Raw genomic sequence first — 17,400 nt, 5'->3', positions numbered from 1 at the left:
AATAGTCAAGTCTACCGGCCGATGAGTCAGTTTGTGCTGAAAGGTGGCCAGGCACTCCAGCCTCCGGGCTTTCTGGCCTTCCGGCTCATTGAAATTATGACGCCATCTTAGAGAGCCGTGGTCTGTTTGCAGTGTGAATTCTCTTCTCAGCAAGTAATGTCGGAAGCAGTCACAAAAGTCCACGATCGCCAGCAACTCCTTGTTGGTGGTGGCATAATTGCGCTCTTGTTTCATCTGCGCACGACTGGCATATACTATAACCCTCTCACATTCTGCCTGGGACCACACTGCTCCATTGCTCATGTTACTGGAGTCTGTGTCCAAGATGAACCGCTTGCTGGACTCTGGGGAACCTAAAATAGAAGAGCAAACTAAACATTGCTTCAGCTCGTCAAAGGCATGTTGGCATTCCGTATTCCATTCAAATCACATGCCCTTGTTAAACCATCAACCAATAGAGAAAACGAACTTTACTAGCAAAGTCCGCCACAAAACACCGATTATAAAAGGCTATCCCAATGAAGCTCCTCACGTCAGTAGTTGTTCGTGGTACAAGCCATGACTTAATTGCCTCCTCTTTACTTGGATCAGCCACAATCCACTCCCTGGAGATCACATGTCCTGTGCTGGACTCTAGTGGCAAAGAGCTGGCAATTACTTGGCTTTACTTTCAAATTGGCTTGGCACAGACTCTCCCACCCTACTCAGATGCTCTTCAAAAGTACTGCCAAACTCAATAATATCGTCCAAGTAAACCAAGCACTTAGTCCATTGTAAATCTGTCAGCATAAATTCCATTAAGTGCTGAAACGTGCTTGATGCATTAGGATGACATTTGAAACCCAATAAAAGTAGATCAAAGATGGCGAGAAGAGGGAACACTAGCTAGGATAAGAAAAAGCTATACTTCACGTAAATTGTCCACTTCCACGGTCTGGAGTGGGTTGCTCGGTCCTTGTTTGCTGAAAACTGGCGGCTTAATGCCTCTCTCACAGTGGGTCGTTAATGTTATTGTGAAACTTTCCACTCCACACCGAAACTCTGCTATGCTCCCCTTGCTCTGGTCTCAGACTGTGTTCTGGTATGTGCTAGCACACTTGCATTCTCTCTCAGATTCCCCCATCCTTCACTTTTCTTTTTTTTGCTTATTCTAATCCTCTCTCAATACAAGCAACAGTTACTTCACCTATTATAGTTAGGCAATTGTACCCACTCATTTTGAGGTCTTTTTTATCTCCATTTTAATTTTGTTCTACTTGCTAGATCTATCCATTTTTTTTTCTTATTTCGGGCACCGTTCTCTGCTCCAGCCCTGGAGCATTTACTGCATCTGTGATTATCTGTCACTTTTTTTCTTGTCTTCGTTAGTTAAACTTCCAAACAACTTGCCAAATAGAACAGATTAGTGTTGGCCAACCACTTCGATAATTGTACCAATTTCTTCTATGGAAAATTTGGCTTTCCTTTGCACCCTGCCATTGTAATTACCTAATCGGTCACTGGGCTTTAAAGTGAATCACCGAGTTACTGATTTACTTGAGCGCAGATCGCTAAAGAGTGATTGCAAGCGATGGCACATGCGCAGTGCTTTATGAAGCACACGCAATGTAGACCTCTTGCAACCTCATCGCAATCGCAGGACTGTTATGAAACGGGCCCCAGGCTCCCAAGGTGGATAGAGCTGGCCTTAGCTAAGTTTCCTGGAGTCTTTGTTAATCAAGCCCTTAAAAATGTAATCCTAGGGTTGGTATGCTGTCCAGTTATTTAGAAGGCAAGTTTCAGGTGTGTCTCTATCAGGAATAGCAAAGAAAAGTGAGAACTGCAGCTAGAAATCAACAGGTAGTCGGAATCAGAGTCGGGCACGTTACTGAAAAAAAGTAACTTATTACTCATTATTCTTTTCTTCAGAAAAAGGAAATATAATGTCCTAACTTATTACTTAATAAAAAAAGTAGCACGTTATATTACTCGTTATATTTCTTTCTCTTCTCATGTTCTGTGAAACAGTTGTTGTGAGTTTTGTTTACTTTTTAACTGTCTGGTAATTAACTGTGTCAAACAGGTTTTTAAAATGTTTGTAGTATAAATACATTGCATTTTTGGCATATAAACATAATGTACTGTATATTTCCGGACTTTCAATCATTTTGCAGTTTGAAGAGAAAACCATACAAACGTTAGAATTCAATAAAACCATGACTAGCACGTCAACAATAACAAAACAAAAATCGAAAAAGGTCTATAGATAAACTAACTATATGGTGATAAAGCAGTAAATGTAAAATAATGGTGTGATGCAATAAATGTGGCCACCACTGTAAGCAAGAAAGCAAACAAATTAATAAATAGAAGTCGTACGTACAGTGAAGTACGCGCTCCTCTCAATCTTGTCCTAGTAGTATTAAACTTCAAAATATGTGGTGGTAGACATGTTTCCTGTATGACGTTTTTGAAGTGTATCATCAATTTTGACCTGTAGGGATAGGGGTAGGAGATTTACAGCTCGAATTCCTTCGCTCTCTGTCACAAAGGGTGACTGAAATATATGTCTGTAAATAAGTCAAACCGTGCATGCCTTAAACCATAGATCACATTACGTATTGAGCATTTATGAGCTAATTAATATTCTTATTATATAATTTTTACCTCTCTAGACCAGAGCTTATCATGGCACGACTTCTGTAACCTTGTAGGTATGCATCACGGTGTTACATTTCACTAGGCTATGAGCAATTAATGAGGCAAAATAAAAATCTCTACCACCAGGGATCTTAATACGAAAGAGCTGTCAGTTTGAATTGTTGGATGTCAGAAATGATCCAACTTAACAAGAATTAACTCACTGTAGTGTCCTTTGCTCTGTACATTTATTTGATTTTAATGTAAGTAACATGATTCTTCTTGAGCCTGAGTAATACGATTCTTCTCGACAAATATTTATAGTGTGACAGAACTGAAAGACTGAGAATTAGGATTTGGGTCACAGTCCTGCACGTTCTATACATTAGTAATATTAACATCATAAAAGCATGGTAAAGTAAAAGTAGGGCTTTTTTCGGGTTTTATTAATTGTATTTTTCGGTGCTTATTTTCAGCTATTTTCGAGTTTTATGTAAATCGTTTTTCCCAGGGCTTTCGTTTTTGATATACTGTATGAAATTAGTGTTTCAGTTACTTTCCAAAATGCTTGAGCGATTTTTTTGTGTGTGTGTGTGTCAAAATATGTATAGTAACTCGACAGTACTTGCAGACTTAAGTTGTACCTTCTTTCCTTTGCTGTCTTCCACAACGAAATCTCTATGGTCACAGGAACATTCTTCTGGGGTTTTTGTGTGTACGCATTTTTGTACATTTCGCCACAATTCTGTTTTAAATCCTCCATGTCTTCACTAATACAGCTTTAAATCCCGCTAACAAGTCTCCATCCTGATTGTAATGTCGTTTTAAATCTTGCCAGCGGAGTCTCTAATAGAAATGTAGGAATGTGCTGTCACTCAGTAGTTGGGGCGGGTTTAAAGTATTCAAAACGAATCAATGATAGATACAAGTCAGGAAGGCGGGACATTGCCCAGCAGCACAGGGAAATGTATTTATTATTATTTTTGTAGTAGGTTTTATTTTTTTGTATCGGGGGTGTTATATCGGGTTTTATCGGTTAAAACCGAAAATCAGAATCCCTAAGTATAAGTAAACATTGCAAAAAGGGAGCAGCTAATTAAAAAAAACAAAGACTGTGCAATCCACAGTAAACTATGGAAAATGCACCAAAACATGGGTAAATTACTGTGCAAAATTACAGTGTTAAACTATTGTAAGGGATATCTCAACCTGAACTTGGTTTAGTTCCCTTGACTGTGTTCTTTGTGGCTGAATATGAATGTTAGTGTTACCCTTGTGGATTTTTTTTTACACCCAGTATTCAAGTACTTACAACTGGTGTGATCATGATTTTTTTTTCCCCCCAACCAATATGATAAGGTAGATCACATTGTTGGGAAAGGTTCAAACTGGTGGGAAATTGTGTTAAAAATGTATTAAATCTGTCAGGGATCTGTATTCATGTGTGAATTTACCATATGTAATTTACCATATGTAATACGTAGGTATAGTCCCTAAAATTAATCTTATTTAATCTGTCATGAGAACCAGACTGCAGTAACTTCTTATTCATCTTATCATACAATATAAAGGAGAGGTTCATTTAATTTTGCTAGCTTAATTTGTTCCCAGAGAGATATGGTAATAGACTCTCATAGTCAGCTTGCAGAATTGTTTTCCATAGCAACTACATTAGCATAACAAGCTTTCCACCCTCATGGACTAAGGTTATAGTACTGTATATCAACACAACTCTAACCTCTATGCAAATAATATTTCTAACTCTAATATTATGACATTTCAAAACAAACTTGCATAAATGCAATCATTCAAGCTCAGAAAAAATACTCATTATACAATACTTTTTTTTCTTCAAAATATTCACACTTTACTTGAATTAATGAGGATTTGGAATGACTGCTTTATGGATTTTTGTCAAATACGTGTTCCATGCACTCCTGTTATTGCAGAATTAAACCAGGTTTGACTTTTTCAATTAAATGAATGTCACTTTACTACTTTACATTAGGCATCTGTTCAAGACGACAAAACTAGCCTTTTCTTTTATGGTAATACACTGGATTTCGAGGCTTGAAAGTTTGAATCAAGAATCGTCAGTTTCCCATCACACACCATTTGTACATTAATGGAGTGGTAATGTTTCCTATTACGAAATATACAGTATGTTCTATATCCTGGGGTGGTGAACATGGGTGCAGTCAATAGCCCCCAATACATTTCAACTCCATTGAAACTCCACAGCAATTTTGTACAGTATTATTTGACATGAAATGATGCACATTTTGCACATTCATTGTTTGTGCAAATTGTGCCATGAAAGTCAACACAAATTTGCATGCATTAAATCGGGCATACTTGTTAATAAGTGACTGTTTACAGAAACACCAAAAAATTGACTTATTTAATGAAAATGAATTTAACATATAAAGAGGGATTAAAACAGTTGTTACATCACAAAATCTCAGAAGAAAATACTGATTGATGTCCAGAAAACCCAGAAGCAGATATATGATATCTTAAAATAATGTTTATAACAAGAAATAAATCATCAATGAATGTTCAAGGTAGTTCAATCCTAAGAATATATACTACCTGATTGTTAACAAGCAAATCAGCAGTCCAGGTTGTTCCCCGTAGATTATACCATGGAATAGATAACCAAACACATTTTGCAGCTTTCCAGTTTGCAGTTTCTCTTATGCAGCATCAAATCAAACAATTCCAGAAATGGAAGGCTGTGCAAAATGGAAGGAGAGATATGTGTAGTGTATAGCAAGCCTGTCTAATAGAGCATTGCATGGGACCAGAAGAGTGTGCCGGATAATATAGTGTGTTTGTTTGTAGAGGTAGCTACTGTAACATCTAATACTGTAGAGAAAAGGTATACACGACAAACTATTTGAATACTATTACGTACATACAGTAGAAATACTATCCAGTTATGCTCTGTAATTCAAGGTCCATATTACTAGAAAGAAATAAAACAAGTATTTTGGAAAAAGTAAATGCGAACATAAACACACACACAAGTAGGGCTTGAAGTTTTCGGGTTTGAATTAAATTCAGAAAAAGTTGTTAATTACAAAACAATCTTTGCTTTTACCTTCATATCTTGCCTGAGCCTAATTGTGGTCTCTTTAATTTTATTTCAAACAGAGCTGACAAATTACGTGAATTGTTCATCTCCGAGCCTACTTTTAACTCGCATTTCATTTTTGCAGCCGCCTAATTTAACCTTGTGCTTTTGTTATTTTCCCCACTAGTTTAACAGAGATGTCCAGACAGATTTTTTTTAAGCATAAAAAGGAATACCTAGTGCGGAGTGTACACTGATAGCAAGTCCTTCAGGCGTCTGTTAGCCAAACATCACAAAGCATAAATGTAGTTTGGTATTACAGTGTCCACACTTCTGATAAACTGCATTACCTGATGCGATCTAATTTAGAAATGGACTCGAGACTACCCCCTGAGATGGTCTCAAGTCCGGTTCTCTAGTACGGTATTAAACGCGGCCTAGTGTGGACGCTAACCGTATTTAGCACTTTTAGCTTTTAGCCAGTTTAAAGGCAACTAATATGGTTTAAAGTCACGCCGGAACACCATTCTGGTATTTTTCCTATAGACAGAACCTTGACTTAAAAATTAACTTAAGAATCTTTACCGATTTGTTATGAAAATGCTTACATGGCACCCGACGATCTAATTTTGGTGACTGGGAACCAATGAAACAATCTATTTTCCATTTGGAAATCAAATTAGTCTTTCCATTGATTAGGCACTATGAACAAAAAAAAAAACAGTGTCCGAGTGACCTGCAAATACAACCCGAAGAAAAAGCAGCACATACTGTAAATGGCTTTGCACATCTTACCAATTAAAACCTTCTTTCAAATTATGAAGAGGGAACCATTTATATCTGTTTAATTTTAAACTCTATGAAGCAGAACTATAATTTTATTTTGTTTTCCAATATTCAATAAACTATTTTTGAATGTTACATAGCTATGTTCCCTTTAGTTATTTTCCCAGTTAAGCGTTAGTGCCCGTCAATGAAGGCTGTACCGTGTGGCTGTTGACTGCGACTGGAGTTATGCATCCTGAGGGTTTGTTGTTGTTTAAGGATACTGCCTGAGCTCCAGTTGAGCTGACAGGCTGTGATTGGCTGACTCAGCAGTTGCAGGTAAAGGATTAGTTGCTTTCGTCAGTGCAAAGTATTGATTGGCTGCTTTTGGTGGATAATAAAATAAATGTAGACCAATTGTGTTTAGTATTTGCTGTCCAATAGATGTGAACTAAGCTTTCAATACAGCAAGTCAAAATGAAAAAGACGGTACTTGCACGGATTGATTTTAAATTTGATTCGCATGTGATGCTGTGATGTAGCAGCAGACTTACTACTGTGTAGTAATGCCAGCTATAGCTGGAAGCTGATTGGCTGATACTGAATCGATTTCTAATGTAATATGTTCAGAATAAAATTCAAATGACACGTAATTCATTGTTTCAACTCAGTATAGGAAGTGAAATCCTATTACAATTTTATTGATGCCTACAGGCCTTGGTACTAAAGTAACTGACTCATCACAGGTTCATGAAAATGACAACTTGAGCATTTTCAGGTCACTGCATTCAATTACATTCCTCAGGAAATAATACTCTTTTCTACCCAAGAGCCACTTCTCAATGTATTTTAGTCATGATGTATAGCAATACACTGTCTGTGTGCAACAAATCTGTGTTAGATAGATATTACATTTGCTGTTAATATTGTTATTGATCTGTAGATGATAATACATCTCAGTGTTTCAAATAACTTTCTAAATACTGTATGTTTTTTATTTTTTATTTCCTCGAGCCTTCAACTGTATATGTAAAATAAACCCAGAAAATTCTTAATGATATTATTGTCTTTTCAGCTTTTTAAACCATTGTCTCTACAATGAGCGGTTTCTTGTGACAGAATACAATGAGAGTGTCATCAAATAACCTCAAAAAACACCCAGTATCTCTTTTAACCAGTTCCTTGTGAATACTGATGGTAATGTTTGGGTTAAAACAAACCAAAAATAAGGGGCTTCCGAGTGGCGCATCCAGTAAAGGCGCTCCATATGGAGTGCAGGATGTGCCCTATAGTCTGGACATCGCGAGTCCAGGCTATTCCTTTGCTGACCACCAGGGACCCCTGTAGCCTGGCCGGGTGCCTACGGGCTTGCCTGTAAGCTGCCCGAGAGCTGCGTTGTCCTCCGACGCTGTAGCTCTTGGGAGTCCGCAGTGTGAAAAAAAGAGGTCGGCTGACGACACACGCTTCGGAGGACAGCGTGTGTTAGTCTTCAGCCTCCCGAGTCAGCGCAGGGGTGGTAGCGGTGAGCTGAGCCTAAAAATAATTGGCCATTCCAAATTGGGAGAAAATAATAAAAAAAAATAATTGGCAACGACTAAATTTAAAAAAAAAAAACAACAAAAAAAAACAACAAAGCTAAACTAAGAACTACAGTATAGCACTATAAACACTACCTGTATTGTAATGAATCCAATCTAACTCTGTGTGGCTGGTATGCTGTTAGGAGTTCATACTGAAGCATCTGGAGGATTTTTACCTTACCTCCATGAGAGCAGGGCTGATGATGGTTCTGTTGTATAAAACCATATGTTAAATATATAAGACTTTTTATTTATAGAACCCAAACAGAAAACGTGTTCTAGGGAAAGGCAGAATGAACTATATGATATTTCCTTTTGATGGATACAACTCCTGAGGTTTCTAAACTATAGAAGCACGTATAAAAACTGACAATTATATATTTATATTTTAATATAAATTTAAAAAAAAATGTATATATATATGGATGAAGGCTATATTTGCATCCTGAGCCATTCGAAAAAAAAGGCATAATACCACAGTAGTGACGTCAAAAAGTGAACTTTGACCCATTCGACTCCTTGTGACCATCACTTTCACAGTGACAGTAACACCCACAGTACAGAAATGTTCATTTATGAGCAACAAAATAAGAATACGTTAAAAAAAAAAATTATAATGTAAAGCTGGTACATTTGTATCTCAGAGAAACTGGAGAGGAACGGGAAATTAAAACAAGGTAAAAGCAATCATCCAAATAAAGCAGAAGCACTAACGGCTAATGACATAGAATATCTGTACAGCACTGAAACACTACGCTTAAAAAAACCCAACTGTACTGCTGAACCTGGTCTTATTTAATATTAGCCTCACAAGGGTATCCATGTATTATAAAAAATAATAGATGGGCCTCTTCTGTGAGTTACAGGAAAACAATTCCATCTCGGGTTTCTGTGACAGTTTATAAACTACTCTGCCTTTGGTCTCGTAATTTCTGATGTCACTGAAACCCTAGATGGAATTAACAAAATTAATTCCAAAGTTGTGCATGCTGATGCACTGGGGAGGCCAAATCAAGGCTGATCCTCAGAGCCAGCATCTCATGATAATATAAATATAAGTTTATATAAACTAATGTTAATTAGAATTAATACAGATTTAAAGATAGAAATAAAAATGATGTCACAATATATAGAACACCATTATATCATGTAAGAATAAATCATGGATATAAACATATAAAAAGAGCCAGCTGCCCAACGTTTCGATATGTTGTACATATCTTTCTCAAGGGAGCCTGTGTTTGAATCAAAACATTGGAGGTATTTATAGGTTTTTGACGGCATGACAACTACTTGTTATTGTTTACATTCAAATCCATGATTTATTCTTACATGATGTAATGGTGTTCTATATATTGTGACATCATTTTTACTTCTATCTTTGAATTTGTATTAATTCTAATTAACACTACTTTATATAAACTCATATTTTTATTATATCATGCAATGCTGGCTCTGAGGATCAGTCTAGATTTGGCCTCCCCAGCGCATCAGCATGCACAACTTTTGAATGAATTTTGTTTATTTATTTAAATGTTATATATTTATTGAAGTTAATTAGTTCATTCTTTTCTGTTGAGTCCCGCTGGCATAATCGTGTTCAGTCTATTTATCCATTTACTTTCTTTTATTCTTCTATATGTCGCATTGTCTAATTTGAGCTGTTCTAATACTACAAACTTTACATCATTTATGTCATGTCCCTGACTGGTGAAGTGCTGTACTATTGGTTCATTCATTTTTTTATTTCTAATTAATGAAAGGTGGTTCTGAATTCTTTTATATAAAGTAGTTCCAGTCTCTCCAACATATTTGATTTCATCACATTTTTCACAGGCTATTCCATAAACGACATTGCTATTTTTACAGTAGGTATTAGTTTTTAGTGGATATGTGGTGTTCTTATGTTTAATTATATTTTTACTTTTGTCTATGTATTTACACACTTTACATTTACTGGTGCACATGTTCGTAGAACCTATTTTGTCAATTATTCTTTTATGTTTACTGTGAACTAAAATATCACCTAAATTAGCTTCTCTTTTGAATGCTACGACTGGGGCCTTAAGAAATACCTTTTTTAATTTTTCTGAATTATGTAGAATCCGCAAGTGTTTCCAAACTATCTTAGAAATATTGGGCAAAAGTTTAGAGTAAGTCATTACTAATGGGACTCTTTTGACCTTTTTATCTCTATTTTTATAATCTAGTAGATCATCTCTTTTTAGTTTATCCACTTTTCTTAACTCCATCTCTATAATTCTTTCTTTGTATCCTCTTTTTTTAAGATTTGTTTTTAATACATTTCTTTGTTTTACATAGTCACTTTCTTTAAAGCATATTCTTCGTATTCTTATTCCTAGACCCTTTGGGATTGCCCTTTTAGTGTGTATCGGATGTGCAGAGGACATGTGTAAATACTGATGCATGTCAGTAGGTTTACAGAAGAGGTCAGTCTCAATTGAACCTTCTTCAAGTTTTACTACAGTATCTAAAAATTATATTTCTTTCCTTGTCCATCGAAGGTCCACCTTAATATTACTGTGTATTTCATTTGCCATTTTATGAAACTGGAAAAGAGACTTTTCTCCATGTGTCCAAACCCCAAAAATATCACCTACAAACCAAATGTATTCTAAAGGTTCTCTTTCCGATTTTCTAAGTAATTGTTCTTCCCATTTCCCCATGTATGTACTGGCAAAATGCATTCCTAATTTAGATCCTATTGCTGTACCATCGTTTTGTATGTAATTCTTATCAACAAATGTAAAATAACTGTTTTCTAAAACTATGTTGATCATGTTCAGTACCTCTGCTGTAGGTATTGATTTATCTAGTCTATTATCTAGTGCTTTTTGACAAGCTTCTAAAGTTTCTTTACAAGGGACACTTGGGGTACAAGGATTTTACATTCATGCAAAATAAAATTGTATTCTCTGGAAGGTTGTGTTTTATTGATTCAAGTCTTTTTAAAAATTGTGTTGTATCCTTAACATAGCTTGGTAATTTCTCAACGTGCGACCTAAATTGTTTTTCTGCTATTTCAGCTATTATGTGTGTTGGATTATCAATTGTATATATATATATCATTTAGATATGTTGTACATATCTTTCTCAGGGGCGCATGTGTTTGGATAAAAACATTGGAGGTATTTATAGGTTTATTGACAGCATGACAACGACTTGTTATTGTTTATATTCAAATTATTTTTCATTAATGTGAACCTAATGAAGACGCTGTAGTGTTGAAACACGCAGTTTGTTTTTATAATCATGTTTTTAAATTAATAAAGAGATTTTTTTGAAGAAAATAAACAGCAGGAGTTAAATAATTAATCCTTCTGAAGCAAAATGACACGAGTGTTACCATGAATGTCTCTACAGAAACTCTTTTGGTAAGCCATCTAAACTGAAAGTTTCAATTATTTGTAATCAATTATTCTACCTTTTGAAGTACCTGAAATATCCTGTTCTTTTTTTCTTTTTTCTTATTGATCATTTTGGTACACAGCAGTTTTCCTTTTTCTCAAACTTTATATATATATATATATATATATATATATATATATATATATATATATATTGTGGGACATAAAGCATTCCTGTATTGGAGTCTGCAAAAAGTCTGTATTTTATAAATATTATGATAAATGACTAAATAGTTTTCTGAAAGTCAAATCTTAAAGAATCTTCCAAATGTGCTATAATGATAAGGCATGACTTTTTTTAATTTATTAAAGAAAAAGATGCTGTAATCAGTGTTTCTTTAAATTAGACCTGTATCATACTTGTTCTTTTATTCAACCCTCTTAAACTGGTATATTTAACCTCAACACAACTTATGAAGGGGGAGTAGAAACTCTGACCCAATTTATTATACAATTGTTACACATTTATGATGTGAACTTTTAAGGTATAAAGCAATACATCACTTTCAACTTCTCTATGTGCAATTATATACTGGTTAATTTGATATTTGTATGAAATTATCATTTTTCATTACTGTATGACTTCATATCAAAACTAAAGAACAACTTCTGCAAGGAATAGATTTAATACACAGCGCATTTATAAATGGTAGCGTTTTTTGGAATGCAGTTTTGAAAATGTATACTCATTGCGGTAGAAATCTTTTAAGTAAGAAGCTGATCTAATGTAGACCTGCGCAAAGGTGCTTTTGGGACTTTTTTTGTTTTGAAAGACCTAAATGTATCAATAAAGAAAAATTATTTATAAAACAAACAAAATAAATTGTAAAACAAAATAAAAATACCAGAAAATGTATCATACCGGTTTAGTTTATGCTTTTTGTTTTTCATAATCAGAAAAAGGCCAACTACAGTATTTCATTTATACCTTCTTAAAATTTGTTTTTAACATGGATATGTAATTACACAGCTTAGATGCTGGAAAATGCATTTACTAGTGATGGCAATGAGGCTTCATGAACCAAATGAGGCAAACAGTTTCACAAAGTAAAGGTTAATTTGGCTCAGTTGAACCATTACACATGACTTGTGAGGTGTTTAGGAATCCTTTGACATTTCAGACACTGACGGTAACAAAACATAATGATTTTACCTGCACTGTCCAATTTTTAGCACTGTGCTCACAGTTCTCTGTTTCAGGCAAGCAGAAAATAACTGGTTTTTGCAATACTTTATACCCGAAATGATAAAGTAAGCCTGAAATCGTCCCCTCACAATCAGTATTAAGCTGACGTGTATTAGGAAGCATTGCCTGTCTGCCCAGTTAGTGGAGGGGTAAACTGTAACCTGCTTTAGAGACAACACTGCTGTTAAGTGAGCAAATAAGGTTCAATTCCATGCTGGCACAGAAAAACATTGTGTAACTTCAAATAAATACAATAACTTAACGTGACGCTGTTCAGTTTTGAAAGCTGTACAGTCTTATATGAATTGCTTCATGTGCAAATGCATGAAGGAAAAAAAAAAACATATATGTGAGGTATTGGGTGCCTTGTACCATATGACTGCTTTAATGGTTGAGATGCAGCACATTGCAAGTTAGTGCAAAGCTTGGCCCACATGCTGGTTCAAATCCAGCAAGGGGGTATATATATATATATATATATATAATATCAATTTTACATTTTAAATTACTACCAATTTATTATGAAGCCCCTCAAATGGTTCAAGATGCCTTTAATTTAGTGAACTAACATTTCAGAAGATACAGTGCCTCATAAAATGTTTGCGATTCAACTGGTTAAGAGATAGATAAGGCTTCAGGCAATTCAAAAGTACTAAAGAGCATGAAGAGCTTCATGTGATTCAGATCAAAGAACCTTTTAGAGAACCAGTGGTTCAAATTTTTTATTTATTTATTTATTTATTTATTTATTTCTTAGCAGACGCCCTTATCCAGGGCGACTTCCAATTGTTACAAGGTATCACATTATTTTTACATACAATTACCCATTTATACAGTTGGGTTTTTACTGGAGCAATCCAGGTAAAGTACCTTGCTCAAGGGTACAACAGCAGTGTCCCCCACTGGGGATTGAACCCACAACCCTCCGGTCAAGAGTCCAGAGCCCTAACCACTACTCCACACTGCTGCCCTAAGGGCTCAGTGATTCACAAGGCTTCACTTTTTGAAAACTAGCATTTACATTATTTGTAATGTGGTTAGATAGGTCGGATAAGCTCAAAGCTGGAGTTGCAACAGTTTGTTACAGCTGAAGTCTGACTGGACTAAGCCATGTCCATGCCCCGTCCTTTTGCGGTTTCAGGCCGTGGGTACTAATATATATATATATATATATATATATATTAGGGCTGTCACTCGAATAAATATTTTAATCGGTTAATTTATGGGCATTAGTTGATTAATCGGTAGATTAACCCGCACACATTTTTAATAAAGGTAACGATCTTATAGCGGCTGTCCTGCTTAGTAATATAAAAAAATCAATAGAATCTAAAAAAACAAATAAGCCCAATGGGAATTTGGTCTTTTTAAAAGCATTTGTATTATGGATTTTATTTTCGTAAATGTAACACTGCCAGTCACATACCTGAAAACACAAGGCAGCTGAGCTGTGTTTCCATCATCGGGTGTTTAATCTACCATTACAGCTACCTACTTGGCTTCCTTTACTTCTGCTTCTAATCTTTCTGAAACTTGTGACCCGAGGTACCCCAGAATACTGTGGCTACTGATAAGTGATTGCTTAACATGCTGTCGTAGTCAGAAATCAGAGAAAGTAATTCCACATAATTACCTCTATTTGAGGAATTGGTGCCTTCATCGTGCCCTCTGAATGCCAGTTATAGCTATTATTACACCGCTTACCCTAGCATATTTGTGTCCCGCCTCTGCTCACTAAACAGCTGCAGCTGCAAAACCAGGCCAGATCTTTAACTTTCTCATTGGTTTTAACTCACAAGATCTGAAATGGAGAATACCTTCAACGGTGTATGTCCCACCTCTGCTCAGTCATGATTGGGCACCTGCATAAGAAGGGGCAGATCTTTGATATATATTATTATTATTATTATTATTATTCATTTCTTAGCAGACGCCCTTATCCAGGGCGACTTACAATTGTTACAAGATATCACATTATACATTATTTCACATTATACAGATATCACATTATTTTTACATACAATTACCCATTTATACAGTTGGGTTTTTACTGGAGCAAATTAGGTAAAGTACCTTGCTCAAGGGTACAACAGCAGTGTCCCCCACTGGGGATTGAACCCACAACCCTCCGGTCAAGAGTCCAGAGCCCTAACCACTACTCCACACTGCTGCTATATATATATACACACTATTTTTTTTTCAAATCCTTAAAAACATATGAACTCTTTCTCTTTGTAAACCTGAGTGTATTCACTTGGCTTTTATTAAGCAAATTAGTTGCTAACCCACTTGGCATTAACGTATGATTGTAGACACTCAAGGTTAATGGTGATCTCTTGCACAAAACTGAAGAGCACTCCAATGGATATTGCTTACTGACACAGCAAAATTGCAGCTGACACAATTTTTCTGACCTTCCAAATCTTGGCTACCATGAACAGATAATTGAGAGAGCATTTAAAAAAAAAAGTGGACAACAACTCAACAGAAATTAACTACTTGAGTATAATAAAAGAAAAAAGTAGGCTGAAAGAGAACCATTAATAATTACATATTCTAAATTATTACCCAACATTTCAGTTTGGAAGAATTTACGTATGTGTCATAATTCAGATTTTTTTTTTTAGAAGGGATGCAAATTTAGCTGGCATTTTGGTCCACAGTAAACATAAACAGATTATAGTCACATTAAAGGAGGCAGTGTGGTCCAGTGGTTAAAGAAAAGGGCTTGTAACCTGGAGGTCCCCGGTTCAAATCCTACCTCAGCCACTGACTCATTGTGTGACCCTGAGCGAGTCACTTAACCTCCTTGTGCTCTGTCTTTCGGGTGAGACATAGTTGTAAGTGACTCTGCAGCTGATGCATAGTTCACACACCCTAGTCTCTGTAAGTCGCCTTGGATAAAGACGTCTGCTAAATAAACAAATAATAATAATAATAATAATAATAATAATAATAATAATAATAAAGGACATTAAAACTGGTAAGAGCACATGCAAAGTGAACATATTTGTAAAGGTAAAAGTGAAATTGCAAACAGAGAAAATAAATATTCAGTCTTAAGAAAACTAACAACCTTGTTTATGGTATATTTTGTCAAAAATGTAACAACGTAAAATATGTAGGATTATGCATTATGCACGGCAGAACTTTTTTTTGGTCTAATTACAGTTTGATTCATAAATTATCAATACACGATATATTAAACTCGCCATAAGTATGTGTACATTGTTGTGAAAGGTCTTTTAAAGCTTTTAAATATGAGTGACATTCCTTTCATCACATGTGATCTTTTCGGAGGCATGCCAGTAGACAAGTGGCTAGAATTTGAAGAAAAACCTGCGTTGAAAAAAAAAGCGAGAGACATGAAGAACTAACAAGTCAACAACTTAAAGAAATTGAAGAAAACAAAAATGAAGCAAACACACAAAAACAACTGCTTGGGCTGCTGGTGTTTTTATTGATTGGATGAAACAAAAAAACTTAAAAACAGTTTCTTCTGAAATTTTAAACAAGAATTCTATGCTTCAGTGTGTAATTCAGCTGGTCAAGAATACCCAATTTCTAACTTTGTTAGCCTCTGTGCTGGTCTCAATCGCTATGTAAACGGCACTGACATAACAGCAGTGTTAGCATTGTTAGTGACCAAGCATTAAAAAATGCGAATAATATATCTTTGTCAATAATGAAAAGATACAGAAAAGCAGACAAAGACACCGCAGTTTACCATCCACGCATTAATACTGCCGACCTGGAGAAGCTACAAAACTCAGCTGCTCTTTCCACCCACCCTCTGGTCTGGTGCATAAAGTCTGGCTGGATATTCAGTTATACCTGCTTAACGAAGCTGGCTTGGAGGCGAAAGAAATAATGTCAGTTACTGATCACAGAGCAGAATCCAGTTTAAGAAGCTACTGGACTGCTTCGGCTGAAAACCAAAAGCAGTGGAGTTCAGTTCTGTCCGCACCTTACGACCGTCCGCCTTCATCTGCAGCTCCTCCCACAAAAGGAGAAAACACTTTCTACAGCCCTTCCTAGTGGATGTTTCATTAGTTCACTCCAGGGCTTGTGGGTTGAGTTAACATACGGCTTTGTTGGTATGAAGGCACTCAGCTTCCCTTTGTGCCTCCAACCCAACCACAGCCTTATGTTAATGCAACACCACCCACGCCCTGTCGTGTTATCCCTTACTTAACCAATAGTTCAACCAAAAAAACTGAACATAACATGAATGACCTACAATTTGCAGTTTTAGAAGAAATACAACCGGATAATGTACAATACAGAAGAATAAAGGAAATAAATGGATAGACAATACTATGATGCCTGAATATTTAAATAGAAATGAATAATATATCTTTATCTAACTATCTATGTATTTCACAGTAATTGTATTTGCCATGCTTTAACCAAGCATATACTGTAATTGACCATACTTAACTGTACTTCATGCCTTCACGGTGTAGAGAATTGCCAGAAATAAATCAAATATGCTTTGAAAATGTTTTCTTTTTGCTCTAAAATGAAAAGTATGCTAATTAATGTATCACTTTACTGCTTCTGTTAATGATTTTTGTATTTGTTAAATATTGATGGTAAGTGCTACTGTAATTTATGTACACATTTGAGAAAAGTTCATTACAAAATGGTTAGTTTTGCAATTACAGGATCAGTAGTCAAAACTTTTATGGCAAAAAGATGATGTTAAGCATCTTTCAAATCAATGTAATCTCATACATACACATC

This window comes from Acipenser ruthenus, chromosome 4 (assembly GCF_902713425.1).
Source record: "Acipenser ruthenus chromosome 4, fAciRut3.2 maternal haplotype, whole genome shotgun sequence".
NCBI lineage: Eukaryota > Metazoa > Chordata > Actinopteri > Acipenseriformes > Acipenseridae > Acipenser > Acipenser ruthenus.
The sequence above is the reverse complement of the archived record's forward strand: the minus strand, read 5'-3'. Positions refer to the sequence as shown.